This window comes from Hylobates moloch, unplaced genomic scaffold (assembly GCF_009828535.3).
Source record: "Hylobates moloch isolate HMO894 unplaced genomic scaffold, HMol_V3 SCAFFOLD_21, whole genome shotgun sequence".
Lineage (NCBI taxonomy): Eukaryota > Metazoa > Chordata > Mammalia > Primates > Hylobatidae > Hylobates > Hylobates moloch.
This window is the reverse complement of record NW_026652296.1, coordinates 32,181,954-32,205,465: the sequence shown is the minus strand read 5'-3', so window position 1 is coordinate 32,205,465 and position 23,512 is coordinate 32,181,954. Positions and strand designations below refer to the sequence as shown.

Sequence of the window (23,512 nt, the reverse complement as noted above, 5' to 3'; positions counted from 1 at the left end):
CCTCTGCCCGGCCGCCCCGTCTGGGAAGAAGTGAGGAGCACCTCTGCCCGGCCGCCCCATCTGGGAAGTGAGAAGCGCCTCTGCCCGGCCGCCCCGTCTGGGATGTGGGGAGCGCCTCTGCCCGACCGCCCCGTCTGGGAGGTCTACCACGGAGGCCAGAAGCAATGTGGGGGCTGGACGTGGTGGCTCACGCCTGTGGTCCCGGCACTCTGGGGGGGCCGAGGCGGATTGATCACTTCAGGCTAGGAGTTCGAGACCAGTCTGGCCAACATGGCGAAACATATGAAAAATACAACAGACAAACCAACCAACCAACCCAGTGACAACAAAACAGGTCTACCCTGGAGTCATACTCTAATTTTCTCTATTTTCCTCCCTTTCTGATCCTTTATCCCACTTTCTTTTTCTTCCTCTTCCTTCTCCTTCTTCTTTGACAAATAGAGGATTGAGTTATTATCACTGATCCATATAAAGTCCCTCTCTCATTTATTTTAATTCCCACCCCCCATTTCTATTCCCCGACTTCCCATGTGCAACCTTCCTAATATGTTTGATACATATCTTTTTGTTTGTATGTATTTTTAGAAAATGTTTATTGTTTTTGTGTGCAAAAAAATTAAAAAAAAAAAGAATTGTAAAAAAAAAAAAAAAAAAGAAAGGATCTGAGAAGCAACGAGAGAGAGAGAAGTAACTCGTCATGTATAAGGAATCCTTAATAAGATCACCACATAACTTCTGAAACCATGAAGGTCAGAAGGCAGTGAGATGACATATTGTGTTAAAAGAAAACAACTATCAACCAAAAAATTGCATGTCCAGCAAAACTATCAACTTCTAAAATGATCAACTTCAAAAATGAAGGAGAAATTGAGACATTTTCAGATAAACAAAAACTGAGAGGATTCATCACTAACAGGTTTGTCCTACAAGAAATACTAAAGGGAGTCCTTCAGTCTGAAATGAAAAAAGGCAAGACAGTAATATGAATTAACACGAACAGATAAAGAGCACTGGTAAAAGTCACTACATAGGTAAACATAAAAGACAGTATAAATGTATTTTTGTTTGTAACGATTTTGTTTTCCTATCTAATTTAAAAGACAACTGCACATTTGTTGGGGTAGGGGATATATGGGAACTCTTCATAATTCCCTGTCTCAAAAAAAAAAAAAAAAAGAAAAAGAAAAAAAGAAAAGAAAAAGAAAACACAAAGCACAATGGCAGACATAAATCCTGTTTTATCAGCAATTACATTAAATATAAATGGATGAAATGCTTCATTAAAAGGAAGAGATTGGCAGAATGGATTAAAAAGAAAACTACAACACAATCCAACTATATGCTGTCTATGTGAGACATACTTTAAATTCAAATGTACAAAAGGCTTTGAAAATAAAGGGGTGGAAAAAGAGATATCATGTGAACCCTAACTGAAAGATAGCTGGAGTGGCTATACTAATTTATGAACAGACGTTAAGATAAAAATTATGAGAGACAAAGAAGGACATGTTATAATGATAAAAGTGTCTATCGTCAGAAAGAAATAACAATTATAAGCATATGTATCTAATAACAGTCCAGGTGTGGTGGCTCGTGCCCATAACCCCCGCACGTTGGGAGGCTGAGGCAGGCAGATTGCTTGAATCCAGGAGCTCAAGACCAGCCCAGGCAACATGGTGAAACCCCGTCTCAACTAAAAATACAAAAAATTAACTGGGTGTGGTGGCGTGCACCTGTAGTCCCAGCTACTCAGGGGGCTGAGGTGGCAGAATCAGCTGAGCTTGGGAGGTTGAGGCTGTAGTGAGCCATAAGGCTGTAGTGAGTTGAGACTGCATCACTGCCCTCTAGGCTGGTCAACCGGAGTGAGACCCTGTCTCAAAAGAAAAAAACAAACAAACAAAAAAGCATATGTATCTAATAACAGCTCCAAAATGCATGAAGCAAAAGCTAACAGAATTGAAGGAACAAACAATAATAACTGACAACTTCAATACCCTACTTGCAAGAATGCATAGAACTATTAGGTTTGACTGGGGCCCAACCTAGCATGCAACTGGTAAAGAAACTCACATTCTGTGTGTTGAAGCTCTGCACACACAATATGAAGTGGCAAGTGAAAGGTGAGGTACTCTTGGTTTTAGCTCTATTCCTAAGAATTCACATTCACATCCCAGAAGCACAAGGCCCATCAAGTCACAGGCAGATGGAGGCCTGGGTTCTGTGCCAGTTCTCTGTTCTAAAAGGAATACCATAGATTACAGGGGCTTGCTTAAGAGGGAGAGGCACCTGGTACCCATGGACAGAGAAAAACTTGATTTGTTCATAGTAAGAAGGACAGTAGAAGCGGCCAGACAGATGTCTGTGGCAGAGAATGCTGGCTGTCCCCGTTATCTAGCTTCCTTCCTTTCTTTTCATGATAGAACCCTCTGAGTCTTACCTAGGTTTAGGAATGCCCATTTAGACCCTACCTTTCCCAGCCTCCCTTGCAGCAGGGTGTGGCTAATGGCATGAGCAGAGGTAAGGTGGGACCTTTAGGTTATGTCTTTATAAGTAAGCTGCATGCCCCATTTCTTCTATCCCCTTGTGGTATCTCTGAGCCTGTTTGGGCTATACAGATGAGGGTGTCACCTTAGGGGAGAGCTGAGGAAAAGACTGCTTGGTCCTGGATGACTTCATGGAGAAGAGCCACCCTGGACTGATGCCCTGGATTGTTTTGAGAGAACTAAACAAATATTTAAGCTACTACATTTGGGGATTCTTTGTTACAGTAGATTACGCTAACTTATATTGTCATCAAACAGCAAAGCTGGGCCGGGCACAGTGGCTCATGCCTGTAATCCCAGCATTTTGGGAGGCCGAGGCGGGTGGATCACGAGGTAATGAGATTGAGACCAGCCTGACCAACATGGTGAAACCCCGTCTCTTCTAAAAATACACAAATTAGCTAAGCATGGTGGCGCGTGCCTGTAATCCCAGCTACTCGGGAAGCTGAGGCAGGAGAATTGCTTGAACCCTGGAGGTGGAGGTTGCAGTGAGCCGAGATTGCGCCACTGCACTCCAGCCTGGTGATGGAGTGAGACTCCGTCTAAAACAAACAAACAAACACAAGCAAACAAACAAACACAAGCAAACAAACAAACAAAACCCAGCAAGGCTGGTAGGAGGGAAATGAGATGGGCTTTATGATTGGAGCACTGACTGATAGGATGGTATATAAGAAGTTTGGTGGAGGAGAAAGAGAATGCTTTCTACCAGCAGAGCTGCTGCACAGCCGACATGCCATTGCATGTCCTGTTTTTGCAGAGGATGGATAGGCCAGCTTCGCATGCCTAAAGGGAACAGTGCTTCATGTATGTGTGCTCATGAGTCTCTCCAGCAGTTAAGGGGACAGCAGAGTCCACAGAGCTTGTTTTGAGTGATGTGGTGGCTTAAGGATTACTTGTGTAGGGGATGTCATTGTTGCCTCACCCCAATCCCCTTCACTGGGGGTAGTGAGTTGAATGGTGGCTCCCCAAAAGTTATGTCTATGTCCCAGAACCTGTGAAACTGACTTTATTTGGAAAAAGGGTCTTTGCAGGATCTGGAGATGAAATCAACTTGGATTATCTGAGCGGGCCCTAAATTTAGTGACGAGGTCCTTATAACAATAGGACAGAGGGAGATTAGACAGAAGAGGAAGAGGCACTGTGAAGATGAAGGCAGGGATTGGAGTGCTGCAGCCACAGGGACTGCCAACAGAATCCAGAAGCTAAGAGAGGCAACGGAAGATTCACCCTTAGGGCCTTTGGAGGGAGCACGGACCTGCCAACACCTTGATTTTGGACTTCTGGCCTCCAGAATGGGGAGATAATTAACATCTGTCTTAAACCATCAAGTTTGCAGTAATTTGTTAGGACAGCCCTAGGAAACTAATACACTAAGCAAGTGCATTCATCCCCCAGCTGCAAAGTGTCCTCAGCCACGGGGCACCTGGAAATGCCAGGGGTGGTTATTCCCTCACCATAGGGCTGGCCGGCAGCCTCTGACTGACTTGCTCTCAAAGAGCTACCAAAGACTGTGTCCTTGCCACAGAGTGGGATCCACACTCCAGAGCTTCCAGTGGCTCTGAGGCTAGAGGTTGGATTCCAGTTCAATGCATATCCTTACTCAGCTCTGCCTCCTGCCTCCTCCCGCTTCCTTCACTCCCTGTGAGGGAGGAACTTGAAAGAGAATCCCTATCTCAGGCTCTGCTTTAGAGGGTAACAATCTCTATAAATAGTAACAACCTCAACTTACTACTCTTGGTGTAATAGGATGTGAAAATGGACTCTTTTTGTCTTGGTTTCAGCTGAGGTCTCAAAGTTAAGAACGACAATGTAGCTGCTGGACCACCTATGCTACCCGGTCATAGACTGTCCTTGAGCTCATCATCTCTCTCTAGGGTGAAAAATAGGAACTGTAGTAGGTGGAGCTCTCAAGATGCTGTAGCTCCCCCCATCTCAATGGGGAGGAAGTGTGGGGTGTGTCTGTCTCATTTCGGCCTAGTGGGGGAGCTTCAAAAGGACTGCTTGCAGAAGTTGACAAGCACCCACTAGAATTCAAAGAGCAGAGAGATCCATACTAAATTCATACTTGTGAAGTTTAACAGCAAGAGGCTGGGGAAAGGCAAGCTCATCCTGAGTAGCTAAATGGGGCCAGACATTGGTGGGGGTGGCTTTAAGAACCGGATGCTGTTTCAGAGCTGATTAGGGCAAGGACCATGCCTGTTTTTCATCAGCCAGATTTGGGTTCTTTGAGCGTGGCTGGCTGTGAACTGTTGCGAAAATGCACTCAATAGGAGTCGGCGAAGGCTTTCAGTGAGGAGTTCTTAACCTTTTTTTTTTTTGGTGCCATGGACCCATTGAACCCATTCTCAGCATCTTGTTTTCATAAGTACAAAACAAATTCATAGAATTATAAAATAAACCAATTATATTGAAAGTTATCAAAAAACACTTTAAAATAGTAATATAGTTATATTCACACTTTATTAATTTATTAAGTAATAAGATCTAGCAGCTGTTCTAACAACTATAGTAATCTTGAAGTGGCAGTGAGTATAATGGGATTTCAAAATATCTGCAACAGCTCTACTATGATATGGTAATTAACCATTCTAATGACAAAATTACACAGAGTGTTAATACTATGGTGATCTATTGCCCATTCCCACTATTGAAGGAATGCTAAAGATTAGCTAAAGGTTTCCAGGACTGGAAACTGTGTAAAAAAAAAAATGGAATTTTCCCATCCAAGTTCCCAGAACTCTACCTATGGACCCATGGGAATTCTTGTAGACCTCAGGTTAGGAATCCTGCTGTGGATAAAGAATCAGGTCTAGAAGCTGAGGGGATCATAAAAGGCCATCAGAGGGTCCTGGGTGGGGGATCTGAGAGATCTACAAAAGCTCAGAAAGAAAGCCAGGGTTATTCACCATTTCCAGAGGCACAAATGACAGATTGCCACCGTGCCACCTAGGAACACCTTGTCCCTTCAACCCCCACTGAACCTCTTTTCCCTTCAGCCACCTCAACCATGGAGGTGACTCTAGACTACAGGTAATAAGTTGGGGTGAAGGTGAATGGAGAAAGGGAGAAGACCCTTCTATCAAACCCATCCCCACCACTAAACCCAAGGCAGGACCAAGCCAGGAAGATGAGATGCTTTAGAATCAGACAATCTCTGGAGTTTGTTACACTCCTCTGGACATTTTCTTACCTAAGTGATCAGAGAATTTTTATTTCATGAGAGTGATGGAAAAAAGATGAAGGAATAGTCCATTATTTCATCCAGGGATGGAGAGAAATGATCCCACCAAGCAGGTTCACAGGGCAGTTGTTAGAAATGGTAAAGCTGATTTTGTCTGCACCCTTCTTAGTGCAACTTATACAATAAATGAATTACATTTTCAAAGCACTTTAAAGATTTGACATCATAAATATTCCATTTCCTCCAGGTTAATCTGAGTTAAACATGATTTCAAGAAAAGTGACACAATTAATAGGGTGAAAAGGCAACCTGTAGAATGGGAGAAAATATTTGCAAATCATATATCTGAGGAGGGGTTACTATCTAGAATATACAACGAACTCCTAAAACTCAACACTCAGAAAACCCCCAAATAACCCAATTTAAAAATAGGCAACGGATCTCAGTGAACATTTCTCCAAAGAGCATGTACAAATGGTCAAGAAGCATATGAAAAGATGTTCAACATCATTAGAGAAATGCAAATCAAAATTATAATCAAATATTACCTCACACACATTAGGATGACTACTATAAAAAAGATGATAAGTGTTGGCAAGGATGTGGGGAAATTGGAACCTTTGTCGGTGGGATTTTTAAGTGGTGCAACCTTTTAAATAGAAAACAGTATGGTGGTTCTTCAAAAAATTAGAAATAGAACTACCACTGATTCAGCAATTCCACTTCTAGGTATACAGTTGACCCTTGAAAAACACAGGTTTGAACTGTGTGGGTACACTTACATGTGGATTTATTTTAACCAAATGCAGATTAAAAAATACAGTATTCAAAGGATGCAAAACCTGCTTATCAGAGGGATGGCTTTTCATATATGCAGTTCTGCAGGGACAACTGTGGCACTTTTGGTACATGTGTGGGCAGCATGGGAAACCTGGCCAATCCCTGCATATACTGAGGGATGACTGTATATCCAAAAAAATTGAAAGGAGTAAGATCTCAGAGAGATATTTGCACACCCATGTTCATAGCCAAGAGACAGAAGCAACTGAAGGGTTCATTGATGGATAAATGTAGTATATATATACAATGTGATGTATGTATATAATAAAATATATATACATGTTATAAACATATAATATATAATAAAATGTGGTATGTACATATAATGGAATATTATTAAGCCTTAAAAAGGAAGGCAATCCTGTCACATGTTACATGAATTAACCTTGAGGACAGTATGCCAAGTAAAATAAGCCGGTCACAAAAAGATAAATGCTATGTGAGTCCACTTATGTGAGGAGTCTGAAGTAGTCAAATTCATAGAAACAGAGAGTAGGATGGCAGCTACCACGGGCTCGGGGGAGAGGGAGATGGGGAGCTGCTTAATAAATATAGAGTTTTGGGTTTGCAAGATGAAAAAGTTCTGGAGATCTGTTGCATAACAATTTGAATATAACACTACCGAACCATACTCTCATGAATGTGAAGATGGAAAATTTTGTTATGTGTTTTTTACCACAACCTAAAAAAATAACACCAAGAAGTTATGTTTTGGTGATCTAGATAATCTAATTGTAAAGTTTGTATAACAAATAATCAAGAATAGTTGGGAAAATTCTAAAATACAAGAGTAATGGGGGAAAAGGACTAGATCTACCAGTTACTAAAACACGTTTTAAATCTTCAAAAATTGAAACAGCATCATATTTCTTTTCTTTTCTTTTCTTTTTTTTTTTTTTTTTTTTGCGACAGGGTCTTTCTCTCTCACCTAGGCTAGAGTATAGTGGTACAATCATAGCTCACAGTAACTTTGAACTCCTGGGTTCGAGTGATCCTCCAACTCAGCCTCTTGAGAAGCTGAGGCTACAGGAGTACACCATCACCCCTGGTTAATTAAACAATTTTTTTGTAGAGACATGGTCTCACTATGTTGCCCTGGCTGTTCTCAAACTCCTGACTTCAAGTCAGGATTCTCCTGCCTCAGCCTCTCAAGTAGCTGCTACTGCACCTCACCTCCTGCCTTGCCCTCCCAAAGTGCTGGGATTATAGGCATGAGCCACTTTGCCTGGCCACAGCATCATATTTCCCCATGAAAAACAGATGGAATAATAAAATTGAATGAAAAGTCCAGAAAAACATACAATTACATTTAGGAATTTGGAATATGATGTGATTGATATTTCCAATTGATGGATTATTAAATAAATGCTCTTGGGGCAACTGGCAGCCGTAAGAAAAAAAATACATGTAGAGCCTATTTTCTACCTTTCACCAGTGTAAATTCTGAATGAATGAGTTCCTCTTCTAGGATAATAGCAGACTACATATCTTGAGGTCCCCCCGGCAACAGAACTAGATACCAGGCTTTCATAAAAACGGTAAGGGAAATTGCCAAAGATATTAAAAAACAAAAATAAGTGAGTTGAAATCTAATTGGGAGCCATAAGCTATGAGCTAACACAAATACACAAATATCAGGACTGTACTTGTGGCAAATGCCAGTATAAACACTGGGATGGAGAATAGGAACCACCTGAGAGGAGGGCCCTGGATCCTCTGAGGAACCTAGAAAAGTCCGAGGTTGGTAGTACCCCTTATTCCAGGCAGGATCAAACAAAATTCTTCTGGGGGAAAACACACCCGGTTTGGGGACAGATTTGGTTCAACCAAATATCAACTAAAATAACCACCACCATATCAATAACAAAAAGACCAAACACAGAAACAAGCCACCATGAGTAATAGCAGAAATAATGGACAACAGATTTAAAGCCCCAAGGACTTCAGATATTGAAATTACCAAATACAGAATGTAAAATAACTACAAAACGTTTAAAGAAATAAAAATCAACTTAGAAATATGAGCAAGCAAGAAGAGACCATGCAAAATAACCAGACATATTGAAAAAGATCTAAATAAAACTTTCAGAAATAAAAAATAGAATCATTGAAATAAAAAACTCATGGGATAAATGAAAAATTAGATACAGCTAAAGAAATAATTAATGACTTGAAAGATGAATGAAAAACAATTACCCAGAATGCAATACAAAGAGAAAAATAGGCAGGAAATATAAAATTGTTTAGGATACATGGAGGATAAAATAAAAAGATCTAAATTGGAGTGTTCTTCTGGAGTGCCAGAAGAGAAACAAGAGAAAACGAATGAGACGTAACATTAGGAGAGACAAAGGCTAAGAAATTTGCAGACGTGGTAAAAGATGTATATCCATAGATATAAATAAGCCAACACATTCTAAGCAGAATTCTTAAAAATCCACACCTAGGCATACCAGAGTGAAACTGAAGAACTTTAAAGACAAAAAGAAGCTCTCATATACTGCCAGAGAGAAGAGTGAGTTTATCTACAAAAGAATGACAATTATGCTGAACTTTTCTTTTTCTTTTTTGAGAAAGGATCGCACTCTGTTGCCCAGGCTGGAATGCAGTGGTGCCATCATAGCTCACTGTAATCCCCAACTCCTGGGCTCAGATGATCTTCCTGCCTCAGCCACTCAAGTAGCTGGTACTACAGGCATGCACCACAATACCTGGCTAATTTTCTTATTTTTGTAGAGATGGGGTCTCACTATGTTGCACAGGCTGGTCTCAAACTCCTGGGCTCAGGTGATCCTTGCACCTCGTCATCCCAAAGTGTTGGGATTAAAGGCATGAGCCATCGTGCCTGGCATGCTGGACTTTTCAACAACAAAAATGGAAATATTTTCAAAGTACTAAGTAAAAAATAACTGTCAATGTGGAATTGTGTTCCCAGAACAACCATCTTTCAAGAAATAGAGTCACATAAAGACAAAAGTGAGAACATTATTTACTACCAGCCAATCTTCTCAAGGAACTTCTAAAGGATGTACTTTAGAAAGAAAGAAAATGACCCTCCAAAAAGTTGCAAAATGCAAGAAGGAAAAGGTGAGCAGAAAATTTGGTAGAGCTAAAAAAATTATTCATATATAATAAAAAATAATAACAATGATATGCAGCTTTAAAAATAGGGCAGATGTGATAGAATGGCCTAAGATCAGTAGTGTGCTGGTTAATGTTTAACAACAATTTCCAAATTTTCAGGGTGCAAAACTCTGATTCATAGTGTTGTTGACTTCCATGGTTATACGTTCCCAGCATGGTTGATTTCAAACTGCCAATGAGTGTCACTGAATATAAAACTGAGAAGAGATGCTAACAATCAGCTCTTGTGAGCCAGCACAAACCAGCTCCAACACATCACGGCTAAAAATTGTAATATTAGTCAGGAAAGGAATGATGACTTTCTTAAGAATATATAGTAAATTTCAAGGGCAATAACTCAAAGAATAGAATTGAAGTGAATATATTTCCAAACCATCAAAGAAGAGAAAATGAAATAAGAAACACACACACATCAAATGAAATACTTAATTTTTTAAATGACAAGAAATGAAAACAAAGAAACAGAAGTGGAACAAATAGAAAGCACAAAGCAATATGGTAGAAAATGGTTAAAATATATTGTACATATTAAATATATAAAATTTTTATTTGTCACCTATACTCCAATAAAATTGAAAAAAAAATCTCAATAAAGTAAATGAACTAAACTTGCCAGTTAAAAAATAGACTAGATTAAAAAAATCCAGCAACGTGCTATTAAAAGAGAAACATCTGGCTGGGCGCAGTGGCTCACGCCTGTAATGCCAGCACTTTGGGAGGCCGAGGCAGGCAGATCACGAGGTCAGGAGATCGACACCATCCTGGCTAACACGGTGAAACGCTGTCTCTATTAAAAATACAAAAAATTAGCCAGGCTTGGTGGCGGGTGCCTGTAGTCCCAGCTACTAGGGAGGCTGAGGCAGGATAATGGCGTGAACCCGGGAGGTGGAGCTTGCAGTGAGCTGAGATCGCTCCACTGCACTCCAGCCTGGGCGACAGAGCATGACTCCGTCTAAAATAAAAAATAAAAAATAAAAATAATAAAAATAAAAGAGAAACATCTAAACATAAGGACACATAATGGTTGAAAATAAATGCAGAGTAAAAAGTATCTGAGGCAAATATCACCAAAAGTGTGTTGAGGGAGCCTGTAAATAATATCAGATAAAACAGACTTTGAAGCAAAAGTATTATTAGAAATAAAGTATCAATAAATACTGATAAAAAGTTCAATTCAGAAGGAAGTTATAAAGTTTTTAAAAACCTGTCCACAATTTATCGAATAGTCAATAATATATATGTGTCAAAAATTGATGGAACAACAGAGATAAGGTGAAAACGCATGTGGGAGATTATAACCTCATCTCTCGGTTTCCAATAGATCAAGCAGACAATTATAAGTAACGATAGATCTGAACAACACAATCTTGATTTAATGCACATGTGTAACATAGTAGATCCAATAAGACACACGATTAGGTTAGAAATTAGTGACAAAAGATAACTAGAAAAATACTACATATTTGGAAATTAAGAAACACACTTCTGCTCTAGCCAAGATGGAGTAACAGAGACCACATTTACCTGCATCCTGAAAACAAAACAAAACAAAACAGACAAAATAAATAAAACATTTTTCAAGACAATAGATATTACACCATGAAGGACAGTGATCCCCAAGAGATGAGAAATAAACAGGCTAAGCCTTACAAATATCCCAGCATAATGCTCTGAGAGTTTCCAGGCTGTGGCACAGGGAGAAGGAACTGAGGCACTTCCCAGCAGACTCCCCGAGTTGAGGAGATAGAGCTCAGCGTCTAGGGAGACCAAGGCAGCTAGACTTCTTGGAGAGGAGACAGCCGCATGCAAAGAGTATCCTAGAGATTTGCGGAGGAACCTCCTTGAACATTTAGTAGAGTACTGATAAAGGCATGCATGTGAGAAAATTACCTGAAGCCAAGTAAAGAATCACTCAAAACGAATAAAGGAAGCATGACTTGGTGCTCACATAAGGATGAAAATAGTGCTTGTTTCTACCAACTAGACTGAAAAAAAAACCTCGTAATTCGTAGGGCATTGGGTAGAGTACTCAGGAAGGTCTTACTTTAGTAGTGAGGAACAATTAGCCCCAGACTGAATACTGCTGTGGACCATCTAAGAAATCATAAAAGCAAGGCTCAATGAGGGCAGTGGCACATACCTGTAGTCCTGGTTACTTCAGGAGGCTGAGGTGGGAGGACTGCTTGAGCCCAGGATTTCAAGTCCAACCTGGACAACACAGTGAGACTCCCATCTCAAAAAAGAAAAAACAAAAACAAAAACAAGACCAAGGCTCAAAAAGACAAAACTGGTTCCAAGTAATTTAACTATATCCCAGAACAAAGCTCAAGATTTACAGAAATACAAAAATATCTACCACCCAAGAAAAAGTTCACAATATCTGACATCCAATTACATGTTACCAGGCATGCCAAAATGCTTTAAAAAAGATCTGTAAGGAACAGAATAATCAGCCAATTGAAACTGACTCAGAACAGACACAGATGTTAGAATCAGCAGAAAAATATAATAGAAGAGTTATTATAACTGTGTTTTATATGTTCAGAAAGTTAGAGACATGGGGCCAGGTGCAGTGGCTCACACCTATAATTCCAGCACTTTGGGAGGCTGAGGCAGGCAGGTCACCTGAGGTCAGGATTTCGAGACCAGCCTGGCCAACATGGTGAAACCCCGTCTCTACTAAAAATACAAAAATTAGCTGGGCGTGGTGGCACTTGCCTGTAAACCCAGCTACTCGGGAGGCTGAGGCAGGACAATCACTTGAACCCAGGAGGTGGAAGTTGCAGTGAGCTGAGATTGTGCCACTGCACTCCAGCCTGGGTGACAAAGCAAGACTCCATCTAAAAAAAAGAAACTTAGGGACATGGAAGATATAAAAAAGATACAAATCAAATCAAACTTGTAGAGACAAAAACTACAATGTCTGAGATTTTTAAAATTGCATGGAATGGGATTAATGGCAGATGAAAACTGGCAGAAAAAAAGATTAGTGAACTTGAAGGCATAACAGTTAAAACTATTCAAAATGAACACAGAGGGAAAAAAATCCAAAAAAAAAAAAAAAAAAAAAAATGAAGAGAATCAGTGAGCTGCAGAAAAACTTCAAGGAGTTCCAATATGTGAGTAATTGGAGTCCCCAAAGAAGAGGGGCAGAAAAAAATAACTGAATAAATCATGGTCAAAAACTTTCCAAATTGAATGAAAACTGTAAACTCCCAGATACAAAAAGATCAATGTACTCTAAGCACAAGAAACATGAAGAAAACTCCATCAATGCACATCATCATCAAGTTGCTCAAAATGAATTATAAGAATATCTTAAAAGCAGCTAGAAATGAAAGACATGTTATGTGCAGAGGAACAAAGATAAGGCTAAACATCAGATTTCTTATCAGAAACTCAGGAGAGAAGACAGTGGAGCAACATCTTAAAAACGAACAAAAAAGAAACCCAACTGTCACCTATAATTCTATACCCAGCAAAATAGCTTTCACAGACAATACAAGAAATATTTAAGGATGCCCTTCAGGCCTAAGAAAATTGATATCAGATGGAAATCTGGATCAACAGAAAGGAAATGGTAACTACATGGATAAATAGATAAAATATTTTAAACATTATTTAAATCTCATTAAAAGCGATTGACAAAGCAAAATAATAACAATGTATTGTGGATTTTATAACACGTAAAAATAGTCTGTGACAGTAATAGCATACAATACAAGAAGGGGTATAATTGAAGGTAGATTGCAATAAATTTAGGATATATACAATAAGTTCTAAATAAACAACTGAAATAACAAAATATAGAGTTTTGCTAAGAAGCCAACACAGGAGACAAAAAATAAGATAATCTGAAAAACCCAAGTCATCTAAAGAAAGGGGGAAAAAAACAAAGAAAAAGATAAGGAAAAGAAGAATGGGCCGGGGGCGGTGGCTCATGCCTGTAATCCCAGCACTTTGGGAGGCCGAGGCAGGGGGATCATGAGGTCAGGAGTTCGAGACCAGCCTGGCCAACATAGTGAAACTCCGTCTTTACCAAAAATACAAAAATTCAGCTGGGCGTGGTAGTGGGTGCCTGTAATCCCAGCTACTTGGGAGGCTGAGGCAGGAAAATTACGTGAACCTGGGAGGCGGAGGTTGCAGTGAGCTAGTGTGACTATATATTATCAAAGTAGATTTTGTGAATTTTATGATAAAGAAGTCAATTAAACAAGAAGACATAATAATTCTAGACATCCATGTACCTAACAATAAATTTTCAAATTATATGAAGGAAAATTGATAGAACCTCAAGGAGAAATAGACAAATGTACAATAATGGTCAGTGATTTTAATACCCTTCTTTCAATAATAGAATAAATAGGAAGAAAATCAGCTAAAACAGCACTTGAACAACACTATCAATTAACTTGACGTGTTTGATATTTATAGAACATTTCACCCAATAACAATAGAATAAACATTCTTCACAAGCGCAGACAAAATATTTACCAATGTGGGCCATATTCTGTGCCATAAAGCAAGTTTCAATAAATTCAAAAGGATTCAAGTCACACAAAGCACATGTTGTCTGACAAACAATGCAATTAAATTAGAAATTAATAATGAAGGGCTGGGCATGGTGACTCACGCCTTTAATCCCAGTACTCTGGGAGGCTGAGGTGGGCAGATTGCTTGAGCCCTGTAGTTCGAGACCAGCATGGAACATGGTGAGACCTCGTCTCTACAAAAAATACAAAAGGCCAGGCACGGTGGTTCATGCCTGTAATCCCAGCACTTTGGGAGGCCAAGGCCTAGATTACTTGAGGTCAGGAGTTTGAGACCAGCCTGGCCAATATGGTGAAACCCTGTCTCTACCAAAAATACAAAAATTAGCTGGGCGTGGTGGTGGGCACCTTTAGTCCCAGCTACTCAGGAGGCTGAGGCAGGAGAATCGCTTGAGCCTGGGAGGCGGCGGTTGCAGTGAGCCGAGATTACACCACTGCACTCCGGCCTGGGCGATAGAGCAAGACTCCGTCTCAAAACAAACAAACAAACAAATACAAAAAATACAAAAATTGGCTGGGCGCGGTGGCTCACACCTGTAATCCTAGCACTTTGGGAGGCCGAGGCGGGTGGATCACGAGGTCAGGAGATTGAGACCACGGTGAAACCCCGTCTCTACTAAAAAAAATACAAAAAATTAGCCGGGCGCGGTGGTGGGCACCTGTAGTCCCAGCTACTCCGGAGGCTGAGACAGGAGAATGGTGTGAACCCGGGAGGCGGAGCTTGCAGTGAGCCATGATCGCGCCACTGCACTCCAGCCTGGGCGACAGAGCGAGACTCCGTCTCAAAAAAAAAAAAAATACAAAAATTAGCTGGGTGTGGTGGCACGCACCTGTAGTCCCAGCTACTTAGGAGGCTGAGGCAGAGGGAGCGCTTGAGCCCAGGAGGTTGAGGCTGCAATGAGCCATCATAATGCCACTGCACTCCAGCCTGGGTGACAGAGTGAGACTCAGTCTCAAAATAAATAAGTAAATAAAACAAATTAATAATAAAAAGATTCTAGGAGAATCCCCCCAAGTTTTTGGAAATTAAGTAACACGTGGGTCAAAAAAGACCTCAAAAGGGAAATTTGAAAGCATTCTAAACTGAATAAAAATGAAAACATATCAGAATTTTGGTATGCTCCTAAAGCAGTACTTGAGGAGAAATGTATGTCTCTAAAAGTCTATTTTAAGACAAAAATGAAAGATTTTAAGCCAATAACTTAGCTTCCACCTTAAGACACCAGAAGGAGAAGGAATTAACCAAAAGTAAGCAGAAGAAAGGAAATAAATACCAAAGTGGAAATCAATGAAACAAAAAACAGAAAAATGATAGAGAAAATCAGTGAAAAACCTGTAGCCAGATTGATGAGGAAAAAGAGAAGACACAATTTGCCAGTATCAGGAATGAGAGAGGTGACATCACTATAGGTTCTAGAAATACTAAATGGATGATAAAGGGAATATTATGCCAAACATTTTATGCCAACAGATTCAACAGTTCATAAGAAATTGACAAATTCTTTGAAAGACATAAATTACCAAAGCTCACTCAGAAAGAAATGAATAATCTTCTTTATCTATTAGAGAAATTGAGATTACAGTTAAAATCCTTCCAACAAAGAAAACTCCAACCCCAGATGGCTTTATGGTGAATTCCACCAAACACTTAAAGAAGAAATTATACTGATTCCACACAAGCTCTTCAAAAAAATTTGAAGAGAAGGAAATGCTTTCCAATCAATTCAAATGAGGCCAGCATTACCCCAATCCCAAAACCAAAGAAATTACAAGAAAACTACAGAAAAATATCCATTATGAACATAGATGCAAAAATTCTAAACAAAATGTAAAGTAGAATTGAACAGTATATTTAAAAAGATAATACATCCTTATTAAGTGGGGTTTATCTGGGAAATGTAGAATTGGCTTAACATTAACCAGCCAGGTGTGGTGGCTCATGCCTGTAATCCCAGCACTTTGGGAGGCTGAGGTGGGTGGATCATGAGGCCAGGAGTTCCAGACCAGCCTGATCAACATGGTGAAACTCCGTCTCTACTAAAAATACAAAAATTAGCGGGTCGTGGTGGTACGCATCTGTAATCCCAGCTACTCAGGAGGCTGAGGCAGGAGAATCACTTGAACCCAGGAGGCAGAGGTTGCAGTGAGCTGCAATCATGCCACTGTACTCCAGCCTGAGCGACAGAGCGAGACTCTGTCTCAAAAAAAATAAAATAAAAAATAAAAAAAGAATGCCCACTACCACTGCTTGTATTCGAAGCTGTAACTGAGGTCCTAGCCAGTGCAATAAAGCAAGAAAAAGAAATAAAATATATAAGGACTGGATAGATAAACAAAACAGTATTTGTTTGTATAAGATGGCTGTCTACATAAAAATAATAAAAACAAGGCAAATTAAAGACAAAGATCAATGCAAAAATAATTGCATTTCTCTATAATATAAACAAAGAAAACATAACAAAAGATGCCATTTACAATAGCAACAAAATACAAATAGTACCTGGAAATAAGCTACCCATACAACTAAATAGCTCATTTCTTCATCTCTTCAGTGTTTCCTGTAACTCTACTTTCTCAATTTGGCCTAATTGACCACCTCATTTAAAATTGTACATTTCCCCAATCCTAATTTGTTTTATTTTTCTCTATTTTTTCATTTATTATCTTCTAAAGACTTATAATAATTATTTATTCCCCATCCCTATATATTCTCTCTCCAGAACAGGTTTTTTTTTGTCTGCTTTGTTTACTCTTGTATTCCTGAAGCCTAGAACCTGGTAGGTGTACTATTTACCTAGTGCCTGGTACATAGTATAATAAATATTTTTTAAAAATTGATAAATAACAAATAAATAAATAAATAAAATAAATATTGAATAAATGAATTAGTGAAAATAATGAGTATTTGTGGCCTTTATTGAAAAAATTATAAAACTATATTGAAAAGCATTAAAGAAGATCTACAAAAATGGTGAGATAAACCATATTAATGGATCAGAAGACTCAGTAGCATAAAGACAAATTCTTCTTCAAATTGACATAGAGGTTCATTGTAATATTACTTAAAACTCTAAGAGGAGTGTGGTGTTTACATGGAAACACAAAAGGCCAAAATATCCAACATTCAACTGAAAAATGTTCAGGGAAGGTGGGAGACTTGCCCTATACACTTGTCCTTGCATTGGTATTATAAATATATAGTGATTTTAAAAAGTGATGATTACATAGGAGTTATCACATAGATCAAAGGAATAAAATAGAGAGTCTAGGAACAGACCCACAAATAGCAGAAAACTTGATATAGGACATAGCTGGTACTACAACTCAGTGGGAAAGGATGAGCTATTTAATAAATGGTATTGGAATAATCGGTAGTTCCTAAGTAAAAAATAATCACATTGATTCCTTAATTCACACCATACCCCTAATTAGTTCCATAGGGATGACAAACTTAAATGTGAAAGGGAAAACTGTGAAACCTTTGGAAGAAAATATAGAAGAATATCTTCATGACCTCAGCCGAGAAAAAGCATTTTTTTTTTTTTTTTTTTTTGAGACGGGGTTTCACTCTTGTTGCCCAGGCTGGAGTGCAATGGCATGATCTCGGCTCACCACAACCTCCACCTCCTGAGTTCAAGCAATTCTCCTGCCTCAGCCTCCTGAGTAGCTGTGACTACAGGCATGCACCACCACACCCAGCTGATTTTTTTGTATTTTTAGTAGAGACGGGGTTTCTCCGTGTTGGTCAACCTAGTCTCGAACTCCTGACCTCAGGTGATCTGCCCGCCTCGGCCTCCCAAAGTGCTGGAATTACAGGTGTGAGCCACCTGAGGATGTGGAGCAATAGAAACTCAGTATTGTGGGTGGGAGTGTTACTTAGTCAAACCACCTTGGAAAACAATTGACATTAACTTGTTAAGATGATCACGTGCATATCCCATGACCTGACAATTCCTGACCTAGTTTATATCCTAAACAAACTCTTGTACTTACTCAAATTAAGAGACACAAACAAGAATGCTCATAGCAGCTTTGCTTATAATAGCAAAAACTAAATACGACAAACTACAGCTAAATACAACAAGATAGATAAATCTTAGAAAGATGCTGAATTTAAAAAGAGCCTTGCAGAAGGTTGCTGCAACATGATATCATTTTTTTATGAAGTTAAACACAAGCACAACTAAACTACGCCTACACACTTTTTTTTAGGATTATGCAATCTGTGATGAATTTTTTTTTTAACAAGCAAGGTCATGATAAACACAAAACTTGGTTTACCTGTGGGAGAGGGTTGGGCAGAGGTATGACACTGGGGGCAACTGGCTTCAATGGAATTTCTCATGTTCTAATTTTAAGTTTTTTGGTAGGTTCACAGGTGTACATTGGTTATTATACCTTATAATTTTTATTTTGTTTTATTTTTCTTTTGCATGTATCATATAGGATACAATAACAAAATATTTTTCAAATGAATCAAACATTTAAATGTAAACAATGAAACCATCTAAATACTGGAAGCAACCACAGGATACATTTTAAAAATAATATTGGAGTGATAAAGGTCTTTCTAAATATAATGAAAACCCAGAGTATGTAAAAGATTTAGGAACTGGGCAAATTTCACCATAGGCAAAGTTAAATGACTTGAATAAATATGGACAACTCATCACAAAGGGATAATTTCGTTAATACACACTCCTACAAATCAGTTTTTTAAAAAGTCAATAATTTATATAAAAATAAGCACATGGTGGGGTGTTGTGGCTCATGCCTGTAATCCCAGCACTTTGGGAGGCCAAGGCAGAAGAACTGCTGGAGCCCAGGAGTTCGAGACCAGCCTGGGCAACATGGCAAAACCCCATCTCTACAAAAAATACACAAGTTAGCTGGGCTTGTTGGTGCGAGCCTGTGGACCCAGCTACTTCAGAGGCTAAGGTGGGCGGATGGCTTGAGCCCAGGAGGTCAAGGTGCAGTGAGCTATGATTGCGCCACTGTACTCCAGCCTGGGCAACAGAGCAAGATCCCGTCAAAAAAAAAAGAAAGAAAAGAAAGAAAGAGAGAGAGAGAGAGAAGGAAAGAGGGAAGGAAGGAAAGAAGGAAGGAAGGAAGGAAGGAAGGAAGGAAGGAAAGAAGGAAGGAAGGAAGGAAAGAAGGAAGGAAGGAAGGAAGCAAAGAAGGAAGGAAGGAGAAAAGAAAAATAAGCACAGGATATGAACAGACAGTTCACAGTAAAGGAAACATAAATAGCCTTTAAATAGCCCTGGTGGGCTCAACCTCACTCAGAGTAAGAGAAACGGAAGTCACTGGGATACCGCGGTTCGCTTACACGATGGAGAAATATGAGAAAAAACAGTTATGGTAACCACTGCTTGTTGTTGCCATTTATCTTCCCCAAGATCACTTACCTTCACTCCATGAAGCTTTACTCCTGGATCATTATATACACCCTTGAACATTTGTCCCTGTCATAATTCTTGGTTATTTCAATGTCAGTATAGACACATAATCCTTCCAATGCACTCTCTTCTCTATTCCGTGAGCATCTTTTCTCCAAGGATCTTGTCTCCACCTTCCCTGGTCAAGCATTACCAATTCAACCCTGAATCCCATTTGCAGGCAACCCATTCTCCATCCAACTAATATCCAGCTCAACCCCTGTCTCATATCTCAACTCCAACAATCCTTTGGCTCCATCAGAATCGATGTCCACACTCTCATCATACTCTTCTCTTTACCCACCTTAAATCCTTCCATTTTAAAAAAATAAATATCTCCTTGCACATACATTTCACTCTCTCACCCTCTCATGTTTCCTTCTACTTAACTGACAAACCCCTAACTCTGGTTTTATGCAACCACTCACCTGTTCTGCACCTGCACCTGTGCAGCTCAACGTGCCTGGATAAAGTTATCACCAAATTTATGATCATAAATGTCAGGGGTACCCTCAGTGCTGCTTGTCAATCACACGACATGCACCCCGCCCCCGGTTCACTCACTGTCTTGGATAACTATATCACGCCCTCTAGTGTCTCCCTCTCTATCCTTATCTTCAACTGTTGACCTTGGTTCTTAGTTCACGGAGAAAACAAAGCAATCAGAAGACAATGTCCAAGCTCCCACTTGGATATACCCATTTATCCACTTCTATGTCCATGTTCTCTCTCTTCCCTGCTTTTCTATGGATGAACTGTCTATGCTCCCAGCTAAAACCAGCCTCTTTATCTGTGCACTAGATCCCATCCCTTTTGCCACCTGAAGGATATTGCTTCAGCAATTCTCCCCTCTCTCTTGCATCCTCATTTTTCCCTTCCCTCCTGGCTGTTTCTCATCAGCATACAAGCAAGCTATATTTTTTCTTGGCCCTACACTGTGCTCCAGCCATCATCTGATTCCTTTGATCTCTTTAGAGCAAAACTCAAAGGAGTTCCTCTACTCATTGTCTCCAATCTCTCTCCTCCTGTTCTCTCTTAGACACAATCCTATCAGGCTTCTGCCTCTCCGCTCCACTGAAATGGCTCCTGTGACAGTCACCAATATCCTCCTCATTGCTAAATCTAATGGTCAGTCCCTAGTCTTTGTTATCATATCCATGAGCAGCACCGGACACAGATGCCTCCTTCTTGGAACATTTTCTTATCTTGGCTCCAGGACACGACACTCTCCTGACTTCCCTCTTACCTCACTGGTCACTTCTTCTCATTCTCCTTTGCAGGTTCCACATCTCCGTGACTTCTAAATACTAGACACCCCAGGATTCAGTTCTTAGGCCTCTTCTGTTTGCTATCAACACTCATCCCCTTGATGATTTCATTCATTCAAATTTACATCTGCAGCCTGAACCTTTCTCTTGAGTCCCATCCTCATGTTTTCAGTGGCTTTTTCAGCCCCTCACTTGGATGTTTAGTGAGCATCATAAACATAACATGTTCAAACCAAACTCCAGATCTTTCTCCTCCAAAACCTGCTCTTCCCCAAATCACACCCTTCTCAGGAAACTCCATCCTTCTAAGTTGATCAGGTCAGAAACCTTGGAGACATCTTTGAATCTTTGACTCTCTCTCTCTCTCCTTCCATAACAAATCCTGTCAGTCCTGCCTATGAAATGAAATGTACACAGAATGCAGCCGCTTCTTACAACCTCCCCTATAGCATCCCTAGTCTCAGCTTCCATCATCCTTCACCTGGGCTATTGTACTGGCTTCCTAACTCATCTCTCTGCCTCGTACAGATCATTGTCAACATGGCAGCTAGAGTGATCCTGCTAAAATATAAGCCAGGTCTTATCATTCTCAACACCCCTCAATGGCTTCCATGTCATGCCAAAGCCCTTACAATGACCCACATGTGTGGCCTACATGCAGCCTATAAGACCCTGCATGGTCGTGCCTTCCTCTGCCCCATTCATTATTCCTGACATCATTTCCTCCTACTACCTTCCTTGCTCCAGCCACCTGGGCCTCCTTGTTGTCCCTTAAACACAGCAGGCACACTCTTGCGGAGAACATTCTTCCCCCAGATACACAAATACATCGCTCACTCTCTTACTTCCTTGAAGTCTTGGCTCAAATGTCATCTTCTCAGTGAGACCTTAAATACCCTAAAGCTTCAAACCTTCCTTCCTAGGCACTCCCAGATCTTCCTCAATGGCTTTATTTTTCTTAGCTGTTATCACCATCTAACCAGCTATGCATTTTTTTCATTTAGTTTGTTAATGTCTATTTCCCCTACCAGATTGTAAGCCCATGAACACAAGGCTTTTTGTCTATTTTGGTTATTGCTTAATCCACAGCATATAGAAAAGATCTTGGCACAGAGTAGATGCTCAAGAATTGTTGATTGAACAAATAAACAAAAATATTTAATTGGCCAGAGTGTAAGGAATAAGCATTCTCAAAATTGCTGGTTTCAATGCCGTTGATATAACCCCTACAGAGGTCGAATTGGCAGTAACTATCAAAACTATAAATGCACATATTCTTTGTCCCAGCAATTCTACTTAGTAATAGCCTTCATATAAATTTACACATGTGTGAAATGACACATGGACAAAGTAATTCACTGCAGCATTTTAAAATCCCTGAAAAGGGATGAAAACAACCAAAATGTCCAGCAATAGCTGACTATTTAAATAAATTATGGCATACCCATACAATGAAATATTTTGCAGTGGCAAAAAAGAATAAGACTTCTTGTGTCCTGATATAAACTCCCAGATCTAAATTTTTCAAGGAAAAAGAAAGGTGCTGAAAGTTGTGCTTCCTGCCACCATTTTAATTTTAATTTAATTTTATTATTATTGTTGTTGTTGTTATTATTATTATTATTATTATTTTAGACAGGGTCTCACTCTGTTGCCCAGACTGGAGTGCAGTGGCACAATCACAGCTCACTGCATTCTAGACCTCCTGGGCTCAGGTGATCCTCCCACCTCGGCCTCCTGAGTAGCTGGGACCACAGATGTACACCACCATGCCCAGCTAATTTTTGTGTGTGTATTTTTTGTTGAGACGGGATTTTACCCTGTTGGCCAGGCTGGTCTCAAATTCACGGGCTCAAGCAATCCCCCTGCCTCAGCCTCCCAAAGTGTTGGGATTACAGGCATGGGCCACTGCACCCAGCCACTGTCACCATTTTTATAAAAACAAAAGGAAAGGGTACAAAAAGAACATATAACTATTTTGTTGTATATGCACAGACTATCTCAGGAAGGATACAACAGAAACTGCTAACAGTGGTAGCTTATTTGGTGGGGAATGGATGGGTGGGAGACAGAGGTGGGAGATAGTTTGCTGTAAACCCTTTTAAACTTCTTGAATTTTTGCACCTATGAATGCTTTTTCTATTAAAAGGAGACTAAGATATGGTTTATGTTCCTGTATGGAATATCTAAAATATATTGTTACCAAAAAAATAACATGTACAGTATGCTCTACATAGAGGTGGAGGGAGACTTATTTTTCATTATTTACTGTTTTGTACCATTTGAATTTTGCACCTTATTTATGTATTTCCTCTTCAAAAAGAAGTAGGCCAGGCACAGTGGCTCATGTTTGTAATCCCAGCACTTTGGAAAGTCGAGGTGGGTGGATTGCTTGAGCCCAAGAGTTCAAGACCAGCCTGGGCAATATGGCAAAACCCGGTCTCCAAAAAATACAAAAATTAGCCAGGTGTGGAGGCGTGTGCTTGTAGTCCCAATTACCTGGGAGGCTGAGGTGGGAGGATCACTGGAACCTCGGAGACTAAGG

At 39.9% G+C, this 23,512-nt stretch overlaps 1 protein-coding gene across 4 annotated transcripts in view; it reads right to left on the bottom strand.

Moving 5' to 3' along the window:
• Positions 1 to 23,512, bottom strand: part of EBF4 (EBF family member 4) — a 68,278-nt gene that overhangs the window by 27,431 nt on the left and 17,335 nt on the right. The gene's annotated exons all lie outside the window — the stretch shown is intronic.